The 18,877-nt window shown below is 36.5% G+C and overlaps 1 protein-coding gene across 16 annotated transcripts in view; it reads right to left on the reverse strand.

Moving 5' to 3' along the window:
* LOC138713481 (uncharacterized) overlaps window positions 1-18,877 on the reverse strand; it is a 123,448-nt gene that overhangs the window by 53,025 nt on the left and 51,546 nt on the right. For 2 of the 16 annotated variants that reach the window (XM_069845631.1, XM_069845614.1), the window contains exon 2: window positions 15,027-15,220. The exons of 8 other annotated variants lie outside the window; for them this stretch is intronic. The gene's annotated coding sequence lies outside the window, so the exon portion shown is untranslated. Of the gene's footprint in view, window positions 1-8,954; window positions 9,168-9,470; window positions 9,642-15,026; window positions 18,832-18,877 lie in introns of those variants that run through there. 6 more of the 16 variants (XM_069845615.1, XM_069845619.1, XM_069845622.1 and 3 more) reach the window with 6 other exon arrangements.

Genomic DNA, 18,877 nt, shown 5'->3' on the forward strand with positions numbered 1-18,877 from the left:
CCGTAAAAAAACTGAGATCAAATTTGATTCATGAGGTGAAAATGAGATCACTGCAGATGGTTTTTGATTGGAAAGTCGCTACACGAGTCCCTTCATTTTTCCACTGGAACCTTCAGCATCAACAAGCACTAGTAGCTGGATGACATGATCAACTTTGAATATCAGCAATCATTCAATCGTCCGTGACTCGTATGACTACACGGGATTTAAACCCGGCAACTTTCCAATCACTGTGATTGTTTTTCAGTGTTAAAATATAAAAATTGATTAAATTACTACAGTTTATATCAATAAAGTATTTTTACTTTACAGTTTTTTCATTGTTACATTTCAATGTTGCAAGAAAAAATTGTTTAAATATATTACTACAATACTACTATAAAGCATTTATACTTTACATATCTCAGTGTTATGGCTAACTTTTATTCATGAGTCATAGGGTACAGATATCTACTTGAAGAATCTTTCTTGAGATCGTCTTTGATCAGATCGAGAACATAGTTGAACTGAGCAATGTTTAGCCTAAAAACTCCCGAAGTATCTTGCCATCTTGTAACATGTGCCGATTAATTAATATTGTAAAAAACCTTCCTCACGCCTTGTTCTAAATATGGGATATACTTCAGCGTTTCCCTCATTTATTTGTTGGAGCAGAATTTCTTCCCCTTCATTTTCTTCCAATAGAAATTGAGGACCTAACATTCTAAACGTGCTAAGTGCAAAAAAAAAACTTTCTGAGATATTGATGAAAAACACACTGCGCAATGCATGTTGAGATACCTATAACATCTTCTTTTGGCACACGAATGAGTCACTTACAGTTGAGCTACAACAAAGACAATTTAATATCATATTCTTATATGGATGTTCCTTCCTTAGATCGAATAAAATGAAATTTAAAAAATTGGAACTTCGCATATTTAGAATGTCAGGTCTTCAAATATAACAATAAATCGCATTCACTCATTGTGCAAGTGTCCGCTCACTACCAAAACACCGCACGCGTCTGACGTTTCATAGGAATCGCCTACTAATGCGTCAGCCGTGAACGTCAGACGCACTACGTCAGCCGCGTGCGTCAGCCGCATCATAGGAATTATACCTTAAAGGTGCAATTCCTATGATGCGGCTGACGCATGCGGCTGACGGATTGCGTGTGACGCACTACACTACTACAACGGGATGTTAGGGAAGTGATACCTATGCTGCGTCAGCCGCTTGCGTCGACCGCAGTGCAAGTTGAGCCGCGCGGCTGTACTCCTTCGAGAGCAGTACTGGGTGTTCAGTTCAAAGTGTGTCATGGCTCGCTGTATGTCGTCATGTGGCTAGCCGATGAGCCTATAGAATTCAATCTTCCTACATCTCCGCAAAGGCGTATTACCTATATGCAAGAGAAGTTGCCTACCAAGTACGACGTTCATTCTGAAGAGTACTTACCGATACGTACGGTAACGCCTGTAGTGGCAAGAATGTGAACTGTTTGGAAACACGTACTAAGGTGAGTTTTTTTCTTACTGTCGAGATATGGGGAGAGGGTTAAGACGATTACTTACGTACAGTATTTGTTGACATTAAATTCGACGGTCAACATGGACACGGAGCATTTGATTTGTATTGTGGAATGTTACCGTACGCAACCGATGATAACAAATACCCTGGGTACGACTTGCCCGCGCAAAACACAGTTCGAAAGAGGTTATGGCAGCACACAGACCGTGCAGACCGCCATCTGTTGCACGACGTTCAAGTTATACCGTACACGTTCTTAAGTTCAGATTGAACGCCTTGATTAATAGGCAACTTCTCTGACATAAAAGCTGAAACTCGCTTCAAATCGCTGACTCACCAACAATGACGTCATGACACACTTTGAAATTAACACCCAGTATAGACGCAGCCGCAGCGCGTCTGGGAGAAAAGAGTCTCCACTTGCCTTGCTGTATAATGTCTGAAGCAGTAGATTTATTTACCGCTCTGGAAGATGGAAAACTGGTCGAAATATTGTCGAAGTTTCCATGCGTCTTTCATGTCGCAAGCTCAGTCTACAAAGACCAAATTGTTAAAGACAATGCTTGGAAAGAAATAGGAGAATTTGTCGAGAGCTCAGGTAAGAAAAATAGTGAGTTCTAGTAATTCGATTATTTTGCCAGGGTACTGTCCCTGCGTAACTATTGAAATATTTCGAAAATGAATCTCGCACATAAAATCCATCAATATTCGCAAAACCATCACCCCTAGCAAGTGGTATAAGATTTTTAGATGGTGGTGATTCATTAGGATCCAGTTCATAATAAAGTCTAAACCACGATAAACTGTGATGTGTAGTACGTAAACTTAATTGACAATTAAATTGTTATTTTTAATTTCACAGAAGCATATTATCCAATATTCACGGTGCCAATACAAGCATCAAAGAAGACGACATACTAATGATGGAAGACACTGCAACGGAGGATGCTGGTGCACCATCAACTTCTCAAATCACAAATGATACTTCAACACAGAATATGGACAGAACGGTGAATTCACTTCGACCACCGAGTAAAAGCCAAAGAAACCACGAAAAAATTATAGGCTTGCTGGAGGATAGGCGCATCGATAGAAAAAAATATAATTGACAGTTTGAATCAGAGTCGCGATGATGACACTGATTAAAGTATTGCGATGTCCGTCAAAAAACTGAGATCAAATTTGATTCATGAGATGAAAATGAGATCAACGCAGATGGTTTTTGATTTGGAAAGTCGCTACACAAATCCTTTCATTTTTCCACCGGAACCTTCAGCATCAACAAGCACTAGTAGTTGGATGACATGATCATCACCTTCAACTTTGAATATCAGCAATCATTCAACCGTCCGTGACTCGTATAACTACACGGGATTTGAAACCCGGAAAATGTTGAATCACTGTGATTGTTTTTCAGTGTTAAAAAATAAAAATTGATTAAAACACTACAGTTTATACTAACAAAATATTTTTACTTACAGTTTTTGCAAGAAAAAATTGATTAAAAATATTACTAAAATAACAGTTGAGCTGAGCAATGTTTAGCCTGAAGAACTCCCGAAATATCGTGTCATCTTGTAACATGTGCCGATTGATTAGTGTTGTAAAAAATATTCCTCACGCCTTGTCCTAAATATGGGATATACTTCAGCATTTCCCTCATTTATTTGTTGGAGCAGAATTTCTTCCCCTTCATTTTCTTCCAATAGCAAATGAGGACCTAACATTCTAAATGTGCTAAGTGCAAAAAACAACTTTCTGAGATATTGACGAAAAACACATTGCGAAATGCATGTTGAGATACCTACAACACTGTCTTTTGGCGCACGAATGAATCCCTTACAGTTGAGCTATGACAAAGACAATTTAGTATCATATTCTCTATGGATGTTCCTTCCTTAGATTGAATAAAATGAAATTTGAAAAATTGGAACTTCGCATATTTAGAATGTTAGTTCTTCAAATACAACAATAAATCGCTTTCACTCATTGTGCAAGTATCCGCTCACTACCAAAAGACCGCACACGTCTGACGTTTCATAGGAATCGCCTACTAATGCGTCAGCCGTGAGCGTCAGACGCACATCAGCCGCGTGCGTCAGCCGCATCATAGGAATTACACCTTAACTCTTCTCGGGTTCTCAGCCAGGTGAGTTGGAGATTAGCTTCACCTGGCTGAGAACCCGAGAAGAGTTATTCTGTATCAAACGCCGGGAAAGCCTCAAGTCATACAATTCGAAATCTTCACATTAAACACGGTTACAATATGGCTCGATATAGAATTAAACAGTCTACATTAGTAAATAATAATTACCATTGTTGTTCTTGTTGTTGCATAGTCAACTGTCCGAAGACATGTTTGAACCTCACAAGTGACACCAATAAGGCATCACTCATGAGGCAACTAAGTCAGGAGATAATGCGGTAGGTTGGCCATTTCCTTTCCCCCTCCTTCGCATACATCACTGTATCACTATTATTTATTTATTTAGGTCTATTCATTTGTAGATAATGTTATCTATACGGTATCAAACTCTTATAATTATGTTACGGGGCTACTATCAAGTTAAGTCACCCTTGGTATTCTCTTCATACTTAAGAAGAGTACAGTAAAGTCTCGTTAATCCGAACTACGCTAATCCGAAAATCTGGTTAATCCGAACAAAATTATTTTAAGAAAAAAAACTGAATCTATTGTAATAGTACAAAGTAGCGAAAAGGAGAAAAAATGCATTAATTCACTCAATTTTTTTTACTTTAAAAAATTATGAAAGTAGCACATTCAAGGGTACTTACATTAATTAGTGTTTTCTGTACATAATTTACACATAGGGTAAACTAGGTAGTTATTGACCAGTATACGGTGATTGACCGCTTCCTTTTTTCAAGTATATTGTGAATAAACCACGATCGTGATTTCACTTTTTGCTGCATATACCTCAAGTAACAACCCTTATGTGGTTAGTTGTCGCTGTTCATCCCACTGAGTTAGTGTCTGTTGTCTCAGAGGACTGAAATCGATTGGAAATGCAACTGAACGTAAACAAGTGTAAGTAACTAGAGTAATTGCTAAGAATAATGCACACAATAATTTATTTATTCTGCAAAGAATACATAAATTCTGGTGCTCGTTTTTACACTCATAGTGTGAGAAGAGGTATAAGGTTTCCGTCCACAGAATATTATTTTGTAAAAGTTTTTATATGACATAAAAATGCCCCGTGGTCAATCACTACAAAGTGAATGGCCGCAAACTACAGTGATTGGTCGTTTATAAATTATTTGTTAGAATAACGACCAATGTGCTCCAATTCTATGTTTTCGGTTAAATGATGAGGATTTTTACAGGACTGATACTATATTATAATGCCTAATACAGGTAAAGTGCATTATATAGAGGAATCTTCACGAAACGCTATAGAACCTGTCCGCAATGGAATTGGTTTAAATAATGAAGCTGCCAAGAAGTTTGGTGTCCTGAAAGCAACCTTAGCGTCCAGAAACAAATATCCCGTGGAAGGAAAAGTGTCCTTTGGTCCTCGCCCAGTGCTGGGTGAAGCCATTTGTAATAACATCAGAGGAATGGCACACACTTGCTTCTGATAAGGCACAAAAGAGAAAAATGGAAGAAGAGGCAAGAGAAGAAAGGAAGCGAATAAGAGATGGAAGAAAAGGCAGCGAGAAGATTTTTTATATTTTTTTATTTTCTTTTAAATTGGTTATTTAACGACACTGTATCAACTGCGAGATTATTTAGCGTCGATGGGATTAATGATCGCGAGATGGTATTTGGCGAGATGAGACCGAGGATTCGTCATAGATTACCTGATATTTGCCTTATGGTTGGGCAAAACCTTAGAAAAACCCAACCAGATAATCAGTCCGAGCGGGAATTGAACCCGCGACCGAACGAAACTCCGGATCGGCAGGCAAATGCATTAGCCGACAGAGCTACGTTGGTGGCGAAGAGTTCTTAATGAGAAAAATCAGAACAAGAGAAACGAAACAAACAAGAAAAAAGTGAAAACTGTGAAAATGTGTTGTTCAATCACTAATAAGTGAGCATTCAATGACCGTGCAGTAGACGGTCAATCACTAATAAGTGTGTGGTCAATAACTGTGCCGTAGGAGGTCAATAACTGTAAAAGTGGACTTATTGTGTTTATTTAATTTATATTTGCATTAAAATTTTATTTTTCCTTTTGTTTATTGATTTTGATTTGTTTCTGAATCTTCACTTGATCCAGTGCCTTTAAAATTCTTTCAATAAGTTATCACTGTTTTCAGCTATTTCATTGTTTTATTATTCATTAGCTTAAGTGGTCAATCACTATACAGTTTACCCTATCTGTTTTGTTCATAAAATCAGTAATTTTCTGTTGTAATGAAGTGAACCTGTTGGTTGTGGTTCTAAAAACAGCAACAGGGTACTCCCACAACCGTCTCTCAGCGCTCGTGAATAGAATGCATTGCATTACAGGAAATATTTCGGTTAATCCGAAAATATTGTAATCCGAATAGGTCTTGGTCCCAATTAGTTCGGATTAACGAGACTCTACTGTATTTTAACTATTATAAGGTTGAAATTGTATATATCAGTATTAAATATTACACATAATGAATGTATCATTATGACTATTATTTATTTATGTAGATCGACTCACAGTCAATTTTGACATAATCCCTATTCTTATTCGGTATATAAGTGGATTTGTTTTGTCACAACACGGCATTGTCTGGTTATTCTTTATTGTATTTACAGATTAATAACATTACTACTTGAAAAGTCAATAATAAAACAGCTGCTCTGCGTTACATAGATACATGCCAGACCAGATGCCATCTGAAGGACGAATTTCCATACTTTGCGTTGAGCCGAGCATGTGTGATTAGTGAATATGTTTCTGTCTTAGGCGCAGCTATGATATGTGTCGACGTAACGCACATAAATATTGTCTTATTGTTCACATTTCAGGCAGTAATAATACATATTAATCTCTAAAATATACAATAAAGAATAACCAAAGAATGTGTTGCGGTGACAAAACAAACCACTTACATACCAAATAATAATACGAATTATGTCAAAATTGACTGTGAATCAATCTACATAAAGAAATAATAGTCATAATGATACATTCATTATGTGTAATATTTACTACCGATTATACAATTTCAACCTTATGATAATTAAAATACTCTTTTTAGGTATGAAGAGAAGACAAAGTGTGACTTAATTTGATAGTAGTCTAGTAAAATAATTATAAGAGTTTAATTATAGTTAAGACAACATTGACCACAAATTAATAGGCCTAAATAAACAAATAATAGTAGGCTAATATCGGTATTTATTAATCAATTTAACAAATCTATACCGTATCATATTACAGCCATGTTTATTCTGAAGAATGCGAATTATGACAAAACTGACTGCGAATTAATATCTTATTTAAATAAATAATAGTCGTAATGGTATACAATATAGTATTTGTACTATTTAATAACTACTGGTATATAGGATATTTAACCTCACGATAATTAAAATGCTCTATTTAAGAACTATGAAGAAGAGTAGACAAAGTGTGACTTAATGTGATACTGTAACATAATTTAAAAAGTTTAAGTTACAATGACACTAACCACAAATAAATAGGTCTGTTATCAGTGGCGTAGCCAGGAAATTAAGAGGGGAAATGTCAAGTTTTGGGAACATCACATGGCAAATTTGCCCAGAACTTACATGCAGCATATTTAAAAGACAGTAATAATCATTGTTTAATCCTATGAAATTTAAAATCAATTGTGACTCCTCAGAAGTTGTTACAAAGCAAACTGCAGTCTCTGTCCTTGCAGAGTGAATCAACAGACGCCGGTACTAAATAAATTACCGGTATTTATCTAGTTATCAGTATTGTGTTGAGAACGATAGCTTCATAATTTCTTTGAAAATCATTGGTCAATTCAAACAACTTGTTAGCAGAAATATAAAGGATTTATTAATTTAAATACCGTATATTAGTCATTATCGTACAAACAGTCAAACAATATTCTTCTTAAGTGTCGCACTCGCAACACCAATGGTGAATTGTTCCTGCATGCTTTAAATCTAATGTAATTTTTAAATATATTTTTTTAAATGGTGGGCGGCTTCAGTCCGGTGAGCCCACATTACATGCATAACTGCCCGTTATATAGATAAGTAATGTAGTAGGCTAGTGGCGTGGCGCGTTTCTGTTAAACTAAAGTTGTATCGTCTGCTTGGGGACGTCATTTTCGCGCATGCGTACTAAGCGGAACATGTTCCTGTATTTAGTCACAGGTTACCACACACAGAAAGCTAAACTAAGCTAAGCTACGCTAACCAATGCTAAGCTATGATGTGCTATGACACGAAACGGTAGCTAAGCTAAGTGAAACAGATGTTTCAAGATGGCTGGATATCCAACTACAATATATGAAGAGGAGGCAATTTTGTTGGCTGCTGTCATGAAAGATGAAGAAAGAGAAGGAAACTGAACTAGAAGACGATTTTAGATACGTGATATTGGAAGATGGAGAGGAATACATGGTGAATTTCATCATTTGATTCAAGAATTGCATGGAAACAATGAAGAATTTAAAAGTTACTTTCGGCTGAATCAGGAACAGTTTCATGAACTTCTCTCTATTATTGAGGATGCTATTTTAAAAAATGTACAAATTGGAGAGAATCAAAACACCAAAAGAAAGATTAGCAATACGTTTGAGATAAGAACATAACATTACTATGATCGCTATATTTTCAATATTATGGTAGCCACCGACGTAGCTCTGTCGGCTAAGGCGCTTGCCTGTCGATTCGGAGTTGTGTTCGGGCGCGGGTTTGATTCCCGCTTGGGCTGATTACCTGGTTGGGTTTTTTTCTGAGGTTTTTCCCAACCGTAAGGCAAATGCCAGGTAATCTATGGCGATCCTCGGCCTCATCTCGTCAAATACTACCTCGCTATCACCAATACCATCGACGCTTAATAACCTCGTAGTTGATACAGCGTCGTTAAATAACCAAGTAAAAAAATATATTATGGTACTGAATTTTACATTATTAATAGATCTATTCCTAAATAAGATATTTTATTTATATTTTACTGTCACAAGCAACAAAAGTTTTAACAAAGTTTATTATCAATGTTTACACCATATCATTCAGTATTGTTCTGGCTCACGATTACAACTGTAGGTTAGGTGGATGAATCTGTGTTTATGAGGGGTGAAATTAGTGTGAAATTTTGTCCTTGATTTGTTCTGGCAAAATGTTCTTCTTCTGCTGTCATAACGGTATGAAATAGTTCACGCTTCACTCGCATTTGTAAATCCGTTGGCAATTTTTTTGTGGATTCACACATAGATGTGAAAAAAATGTCAATTGGATTTGTATTCTCTGTGCGTTTCTTCAGGTATTCAATTACCTTCTCAGCACTGCTCGATGCAAGGCTGGTTTCTTGCTTTTTTGCTGGATGGCTGGGTGGTTGGATGGCGAATGGAGAAATAACTAGTTGCAGCAGCAGAACATCCAGATAATAGTTGCTTCATCATTGTTTTCAGTAACGCTATCTTCAGTCTCGGTAGGGTCATGCTGCGAGTTCTCTTCACTTTGAGTTATCTGAATGTTTGTATAGATGCTGTAAGGAAACATGTGTAGTCTATCAGATGATAACTGGAGGCCCCTTATGGGGACTCAATCATATGCAACATAGATTTTGCTAAAAATATTATAGGGCCTACTGTATGTACTGCATTTATTTTTACTTTCGATAATAATTATACATATATAGCACTATTAATAAAATTAAAACTTTTTTATATTATAACCATTCCTGTGTGTATAAATCAAGTAAAAATACATTTATATTGCTTATTACTGTTTAGGAAGTATAACGCATCGTTAAGACAAATTTTTAATTTCCATACTTATTAGTTATTACCTTTATTGTTACCGTTAAAGACTGCTTCTTGTAGACATGTAAAGGAATAGGAACTGCATTTGTTTTTTAAATTTCCATTCTTTAATCTTCACTGCTCCTTATCCACTTTTTGTTTCTTTTTGTCTTTTGATTGCCTCTCAGTTTTTTCCCACATATTTGTTACTTCTTTGCCTAAAACAATATGTATCTTTCAGGTACCGGGACAGATTTAAAACGATAGCATATAGTTACAGAACAGGAGCCTTAACTGTATCATCTATAGTAAATGACGTTTGTGAAGCCATCTGGAATCGACTACAGGACAAAGTGCTACGTATACCATCAGAGGAAAAATGGAAAATGACAGCAAAAGATTAAAAAAAACTGAGGAATTTTCCCAATTGTTTAGGGCTCTTGATGGAAAACATGTACTTATAAGTGCCTCATCCAACAGTGGAACAACGTTCTATAATTACAAGAAAACATTTTCAATCGTTCTGTTAGCAGTTGTAGACGCACATTACCGTTTTACAATGATCGATATGGGTGCCGAAGGAAGAAATAGTGTATTCGGGAAGCCATTGAAAGATGGATCTTTAAATATACCTGCAGATCAGTAGCGGCTCGCCGTAAAAAAATAGGTGAAGTGCTATTCACATAAACAAATGCATGAACAGTTTTACCAATCTAATGAGTAGGCCTACTATTCGTAAACTACGTGCAATTTTGCTAGTTCTAGAACACATGCAAACAGGAAAACTAATTTATTTCAAGACTCACCCAATTTCTTGCATACCAAGTCAATCCTCCTATCTACTAAAGCAGCAAACCTGTTGATGTCTTATAAAAGTCTGATTTTAACTGAGGGTGGATAGTATATCTCTATGCAAAGCTATGGGGCTAATGATTAAAGTCCCTCCTGTGATGTAGCATTCCGAGTGAAATTTGCGATATTTTCAAACAGAAAAGCTTCTTTCATCAGAAGAATTTTTTTAAGTTATTTTATACAAATTCTCTATTTTCTTAGCACTTTTTAAAACAAAGAACAAATGGAACTGTAGGTCGTAAAGAATTTAAAACATGTTTTTTATCTTCATATTTAAGTCCACAAAACGACATTTCTGATAAATCACAAACTGTGTCATTTTCGGGATAAATATTTCGCACTCATTTATCAACATTTTCTATGTACTGGTACCTAAGTACTCATATTTGTATAACAGCACTATAGTGATTAATAGAGAGCGGCCTAGTAGTTGATACAGCGTCGTTAAATAACCAACTAAAAAAATATAAAAAAAATAGAGAGCGGAATTTAGGCAAAAACCTATTTTTTTTTCCTTAATACATACATGCTTGAGATTTAATATTTACATTTTTCATGGCAATATAGGTATAATAAAGGGCTTTCATAGTGTCTAAAAATGCCTATTTCAACGTTAATGCCTATTTTAAGTTTTTTAATTTTTGCATCATATTTTGTAATTGATTACTGTTTTTCTTAACATCCTGTACCGTTTACATTCCAAGACGGATAACAACTCCTTCCCAGCAGTGAACAACACAATAGAGAAGTACCTCCGGGCCACTCCTTCTCAGTCTTACAATCTTCCAATACTAAAATTCCAACTTTCAGTCGGCCTAGGTAGCGTAGGTATGCTTAAATGCGATAGGCTCATATCAGTAGATTTACTGGCATGTAAAAGAACTCCTGCAGGACAAATTATTATTATTATTATTATTATTATTATTATTATTATTATTATTATTATTATTATTATTATTATTATTATTATATCCTCCTCTGTCTGTCAGCAATTTAACACAAACTTGTTGGATTGTACCAGAATAAGCATTCTCTTACATTCCAAAACAGATAACAACCCCTTCCTTTTTTTCTCATCATATTAAAGTACAACAGTGAGCGACACAATAGCCATAATAGGTACTGATCATCTACTGTGAAAAAACTATAGAAATGTGATTGGTGAATAAAAACACTCTTATGCAAGTGACATTCTTTAACAAAAAAAAACCTATTTTTTATTTTAAAGAGCCTAAATAAAGGAGTTTAAGAGCCTATTTTAGGCGCCTAAAATGCCACTTTTTAGAACCTAAAATTCCGCTCTCTAGTGATTAAACTTATAATATACACTTAGATGTAGGATTAATACACTATATACACTTATCACTAGTACACTCTAAATACATTAAATAATAAGTTAATATACACATACACAGTATTAAACTACACGTGTACATTTACGCGCGTGTTAAACTTTCAAATACAAGAGTTGGAACAAAACTGGCAAGGTCATGAGAAGAAATAACACACGCTGCGGAAAACAACTTTTAAACTTTGTGAATGTATTTGGGGTGTATTCCTGATAAAATAACATAGAGCCAGCTAATTTACCACTGAAGGGGTGGCTGCTTGGACACAGGGAATGAGAATACTATTCTCGAGTCAGGTAGTACATACTGTAAAATTTCAAGTCCTTAAACAATAGTCCCCGGCTTTGGAGACCAGCTTCAACCCTTCTCTATTATTAGTACTGAGATCTGCAAACTGGTTACTCCACCTACAAGTCTGACAGTTCTCCGTATTCCGAATCTCAGCGCTGAGCAATCTGATGGCATCACGGTGTTCCGAATTTCACCGATGGCGTCACTGATGCTCCATCGGTGTCGCACCGGTGCCATCAGCTTGCAGAGGCGGTGGCAGTCTCCATCAGCCGCCATCAGTGAATCTGATTGGTTCTTGTATAGGGCGGGAATTAGCAGACGAATGACATCGTGCACTGTTGTGTCATGGCGGTGTGTTCTGCTTTAGTTCTGCTGTATTGTTTGTAATGAGCACAACGTAAAAACAGTATGTTAATGGATTATGAGCGAAAATGTCAACGGACCAGTTATTACTACCGGTTCAAGAAATAAATTGTTTATGCTCTCTTTTCTTTGAACGAGATGGCAGTACGGAAATTTCGCAAAATTTTGCTAGCGTAGCACAGACAACTTATACAGTCGCCATGACAGCCATCGATTCTTCCAGCAGTTTTGTTCCTACTTCGCTGCAGCGTGACGTCATTGTTGTCCACCGGTCCGGTGAGATTCGGAATACACTGTACTGAAAGACTCAGAAACACATTTCACTCATACAATCTTCCTTTAGTGCGTGACGTCACATTACCATGGAAACCAAGTGCTGTATGAGAATGGGAACCCAAATAATTTCACCTTTACAGTATTGTAAGTTCTAATGGACACCGCTCGGCACTCGTAACAGTTGACATTATTCTATTCAGCGGACGGTTACAGGTACTATTTATACATCTAAACACTGTTCATAACGACTGAAAAAAAAACTTTTTATTTAAGAAATACGGTACCGGTAATAACTAGAATTAATTATTAATACGAGATAAAATTGTGTTTTACACATAAATATGTGAAGTGGCACTTCACCTACTTCACCTGAACAACCGCCCCTGCTGCAGATGAGCCATTGGTATCATATGGCCCGAGTTTGCCTTCCGTATTTGTTGGGAATGAGGCTTTCCCATTGAAGACATATCTCATGCGACCTTTTCCCCATGATCAGGTTCACAACAATGAGCCGAAAGGTGTGTTCAATTACCGACTCTCACGAGCCAGACGTAGGCCTATTGTTGAAAATTTTAAGTTCGTGTCTGTGTATGGGATTATCTTTTATTTATTTTGCAAATAATTATTATGGTTAGAATAACTGGTAACTTGTAATTGTTACTTTTTTTTCAACGGGGGTCCGAGTACAGTATTGCATAGGGGCCCATAAATTCTGTTCGTAGAGGAAGAAATCAAGATTAACTGTTTGAAATGAACTCCTCCATAAGTTAGTAATATAAGCTTTAATGCAATTTAATAAATTAATTTCATAAAGTGAAAAGCATATTACCAAACTATAAGCAGTATCTAAATTATAGTGGGTACAATAGTTATGTAAAAGAATAAAATATACGTACAATCAATCTCTAGAGTTCCACTTATTTCTTGCCAACAGTTGTCCTTCCTGGTTGTGTCCCTATAATAATTTGAGCTCGTGCCATAGAGACAGGGATATTTTTGTATTTCTACAATCAATATTTCCTCCCTTGGTCTTCCTTCCATAATAATTAGTATACATGAGTATTAAAATAACTATTAAAGTTGGCCTACACACACATAACCGTCTGCTAGATGCCGGAAAACAATTGATTTTGCGCATGCGCGAAGCCAGCTACAACTACGAAAATCGCCTCCTAGGCGATATGTGAAACTTAGCTTAGCGTAGCTTAGCTTAGCATAGCGCTCTGTGTGTGCCATTCCATGTAACTACATTAGAGCAATTTTTTTCCTTAGCTTGCGTAGCTTAGCTTAGCTTTCTGTAGGCTGCCTTGACCACAGAGATGTGTTTCCTTTATCCACAAGAACCGTCAATCCTAAAGTATACTTTTAATAATACAACAGATCAAACTGATGGTATTTAGGTAAAGGAAGATAAGTCACAAAATTGAGTTTTGAGATAAATGAAAATTAAGCTTCGGTCTCTTATTGCAAATACTTTTCTACACAAATAAAACACATCGTTACTTCCGAACTAATCTTCTGTAATTACGAGTTTCTCGGATCAATTCTCAAGAAATAAATTAGCACGTATTTGTCATATTTTGTCAGAAGTTATATTATACATAGTATGCTTCTAGTGTTGCTGCAGAACAATATTTAAAATAGCTTAAAATGTTGTATATGAAATTGTAAATTAAAAAAAAAAACGTTACATTACTTCATGGTGACACGTATTTATTTAGCCTGACGTGTTATTCCCTTGGTTTTAATTGTAAATTAGTTTAAAATAGCTTGTAAGAGGGTCTTAGGCTAGAAATGTTTAGTTTAATATAGTTCTGTTCATAAATATGATTCTACGGGGTGTAATTGTTTGTCTCATTTGAACTGTTGTATCAGTGAACCGTGGGAGTCAGTGACGTTATGGTTTACAGTGGCAGTGAATAGTTTCGATCAGTGATCATTTATAGTGTCAGTGAAATGTGCCATAGTGCTAGTGCAGTGAGTGAGATGAGAGCGAAGTGAAAGATTATCAGTACCACTGTGCAAATTATGTAGTGCCTATACATACATATGTGGCTTGTAATGGAAAATTAGATTCACTTATTAATTAGGTTCTTTTATTATGTATAATTCTTAATTGTAATTATTGTGTATTAATTTGTATTGTGTATTATTTCTATTGTGTGTAATTAAGTTACCACTGCCACCGGGTGTTTGCCCACTTGCAGTGTGAATACATACATACATACATACATACATACATACATACATACATACATACATACATACATACATACATACATACATACATACATTCAATGCTAGTATTATTTTGTTTTTTGCACACCTACATGTAGAATTTAGGTATTTAACTTGTATATTCACCTGGGGAACAAAACTACATTCGCACAAAAAAATTACTCAACCCCCTTTACTCGAACACCATCGAAATTTCCACAGAGTTGAAAGAGAATAGAAAGAGAGTGTACTCACTGTCACCTCTTCTTTCCGCTGTGTTAATCGTCTGGCTCCAATACTGCGTGCTGCAAGCCGAGATATCACAACTGTTTCCTTGATATTTTTCAAGGTTGCACTGCCGACATAATGACTCATTCGTAACTGCTTCCGATCATGGCGGAAACATGTTTCCACCATGCTTCCGATCATCGTCTGGGCATGTGTGTCAACTATATCCCCGGTTTTCACAACATACAGTATGTTAACAATTTGAGGTACAGCGTAATAAAATTTTATTTTTCCCCAAAATTTAATATTAGCTATAATTATTATAGTAGTAGCCACCTCAATTGTCCGACCACTGGGGACCGAAAATGAGATAAATAATCGAGAACTATATTTCAAATTACCGGTATGCATTTTTAAAATACCTATATTAAGTTTTCTCACATAGATCTAGGTCTCTAGCTGTCCAGCATCTAAACCTGAACTTTTGAATATATCACCTTTCCGCGTACTAAAACCGTCATTTTATTATTCGACGTAACCACAGTTTGACAAAATTATTCCAATAGAACGGAAATTGAACATGCAACCTATCGAAAGCACAATGAGGAAATACGTAGGGTTATACTATACTGTAATAATAATTTGGAAGGGGAGGGAAAACATCTAATTGCATATATTACGATACAAGGTTGGGAAGTGTTTTTTTACAAAACTGAAGAAAAGTCTGAAAAACGAGCAGAGCGAGGTTTTGTAATGCACTTCACAAATGTGTATTGCACTGTAGGCCTACAACATTTTTTGCACATCATATTTTTAAAATTGCAAATACAATATATTTTGCATTGAAAATTTTGGAGCAATATTGTTCCAAAGTCTTTGCAAAACTATACAGTAACGATAACTACAGCTTGATTCAGGGATTTTGGCCCCTGCAAAAGCGAGTTAAGCTCGATTCACATTATACGTCATATCGTCACGTCACGGACCAGCAGCGTTACATCAAAACGTACAACGCATTCACATTTCCAAGCAACGTCACGGACCGTCTGGGATTCTCGAGGAGAATGTTTTGACGTGACGGAACCTGTACGTGGACGGTTTTTTCTGCTAGACAGTAAGGGTGCTATTCATAGACATTTCGCCAGCCCGCGCTACGAGCGTGCTAAACTAGCTCCGACTATCGACTGATTACTTGTACGGGATTCATATCATATCGCTAACACTGGTTTATGAATATGAAAAACGTTAGTTCGCTGATCATCCTACCGGAAGCCCGCGCTAAGAATGTCTATGAATACGGCCCCTAGACTCTAGCAGCACCGTTAAACATTAACATGTTGTAGTTCCTATGAGCGACAATCAATTGCACTGTAATTTTTAGGATTCATATATAAATGTCTAAGGAAAGCATAGAAAAAATGTGTAATCAAAATCTTTTTTTGGACAGTGAGAAAAAAAATTACTAACTTCGAAGTCATCCGTTCAAAATAAACATTGACACTCTCAAAAGTGATAAGCGACAAACTTTCTTATTTTTCACGAAATAGGAGGGTCAAAGAGAGAGAAATGTTTACAAAGAATGGAAATTACTTTTAAAAGTGGCTGGTATTCAAAACCTATACCCGTTTGCGAGTTTAATGCGGGGGTTTGAGCGGCGGACTTTCTTATGCAGAGTGACAACTTTTATGTGTTAGAACTGCGGATTCTCATAGAAATCATCGCTCTCATTCCAAATTTGTGTTCAAAATATTTCCATTGCTTAAGGTTTCGAGTTAATTGTGAGTTTTGAAATGTAATTAAAATATTCCTAATACAGTACATAAATAACATCTATGTTGATTAAACACTAGTATGACATAATTTGAAATTGAGAAAAAGGAAAAGAAAGAATTTCTTATTGTGTTACTCTCATTATTATTATTATTATTATTATTATTATTATTATTATTATTATTATTATTATCCGCCAGTTTCTGACACTGTGAAATGCAACGACCCCTGTTCACACCCAAACAATAGTGCATGCTCTTCAGTCAATAACTTTCATGTACAAACCATCCTTCTAAAATCCGCTCTCTCTCTTCACCCTCGCGCACTACAGCTGGGCCACATTAACACTCAAAGCCTATTAGCCCACTTCGACGAGTTCTATGACATATTTTCCCCACTTAATCTTCATGCCTTATTGTTAACCGAGACTTGGTTGAAACCTTCCCTTTGTTCGGCTCTAGTCAACATAGACGGCTACACGTTATTGCGTAATGATCGCACAAATAAAGGTGGTGGAGGTGTCGGAGCATACATTAGGTCAGATCTACAACCCAAAATTATATATTCTACTCCTAGTGAGTATTCTGCAGTCCCTGAAATTCTTTTTATTGAAATAACTGCATACTTTCAAAAATGTCTCCTTTGCGTAATATATCAACCCCCAAACATCAATAGAATAATGGATATTGAAGAGCCCCTAATAAACCATCTGCTTCATTATGAACACGCAATTATAATGGGTGACCTAAATACAAATCTGCTTGCCACCCAATCGAACTGCACGACACAACTATTGACAATGTTCCAAGCATGCAACTTGACAGTCCTTCCCCTCAGTCCTACTCACCACACTTCGCATTCTGAGACTTTACTAGACATAATAGCTACAACAAACCGGGACAAAGTACTGACGCACGGACAAATTCCTGCACCGGGAATCTCGGCGCATGATATTATCTACCTTGCCTATTCTCTCAAATGCCCTCCAAACATTCGTAAAACAGTGACATATAGAGACCTAAGACGCATTGACCAGACAGCTTTAATATCAGACGCAACCATGATTCCCTGGCCCACAATTTGGACTACTCCCACTCTAGATGACAAGGTTTCGATTTTTAACGATTATATTACATAACTTTACGATAAACACGCACCACTGAAATCGAAACGAGTGAAAAGACCAGCAGCCCCATGGTTAACTTCCCCAATACGCACTATGATGACTGAACGTGACGCAGCTTTCCGTAAATACAGAAGGACCAGATCTGAAGACAATCTGAGTACAAACAATTACGCAACAAAGTTACCCAAGAAATAAGAAACTCGAAACTTCGACACATGCATGACATTATTGGACCATCTTCAAACCCATCAGCACTATGGCGAGACTTGAAAACAATGGGCATAGGGAGACAGAATGACCAAGTAAACGACTTTTCTATTTCACTGGACGCTCTTAATAACCATTTTACCACGATACACTCACAACCAATTGACCTCAAGGAGAGAGAACAGACAATGCACGAACTACCGCAAGCGACCTGTCAAACGAGCGAGAAATTTTACTTCACATATGTAACAGATTTAGACGTAAAGAAAGCTATAAAAAGGATAAGTACAAAAACTGAAGGAGTTGACTGCATCAGCATTGTTCTACTGCGTAAGATCATAGACGTAATATTGCCAACTGTGACACACATCTTTAATGCCTCACTTACGACCTCGACATATCCGACCCTATGGAAGAAAGCTTATGTACGTCCCCTTCCTAAAAATAATAATCCTTCAAACCTAAATGACTATCGGCCTATAAGCATCCTGCCCACCCTGTCAAAAGCATTGGAACGCATTGTTCACAAACAATTGACGGACTTCTTGAACGAACACAATTTACTTGACGAGTATCAGGCAGGCTTCAGAACAGGACATAGCACAAATACAGCAGTACTTAAAGTTACGGAAGACATACGGGAAGCCTCCGATAAACAAAAATTGACCATTTTGACACTTCTTGACTTCAGCAAAGCCTTTGACTCAGTTGACATAGATCAGTTACTATGCAAGCTCCGAGCCCTTAATTTATCAGAAAGTTCAGTGTCGTGGTT

Source organism: Periplaneta americana, chromosome 14 (genome assembly GCF_040183065.1).
Source record: "Periplaneta americana isolate PAMFEO1 chromosome 14, P.americana_PAMFEO1_priV1, whole genome shotgun sequence".
Taxonomy (NCBI): Eukaryota; Metazoa; Arthropoda; class Insecta; order Blattodea; family Blattidae; genus Periplaneta; species Periplaneta americana.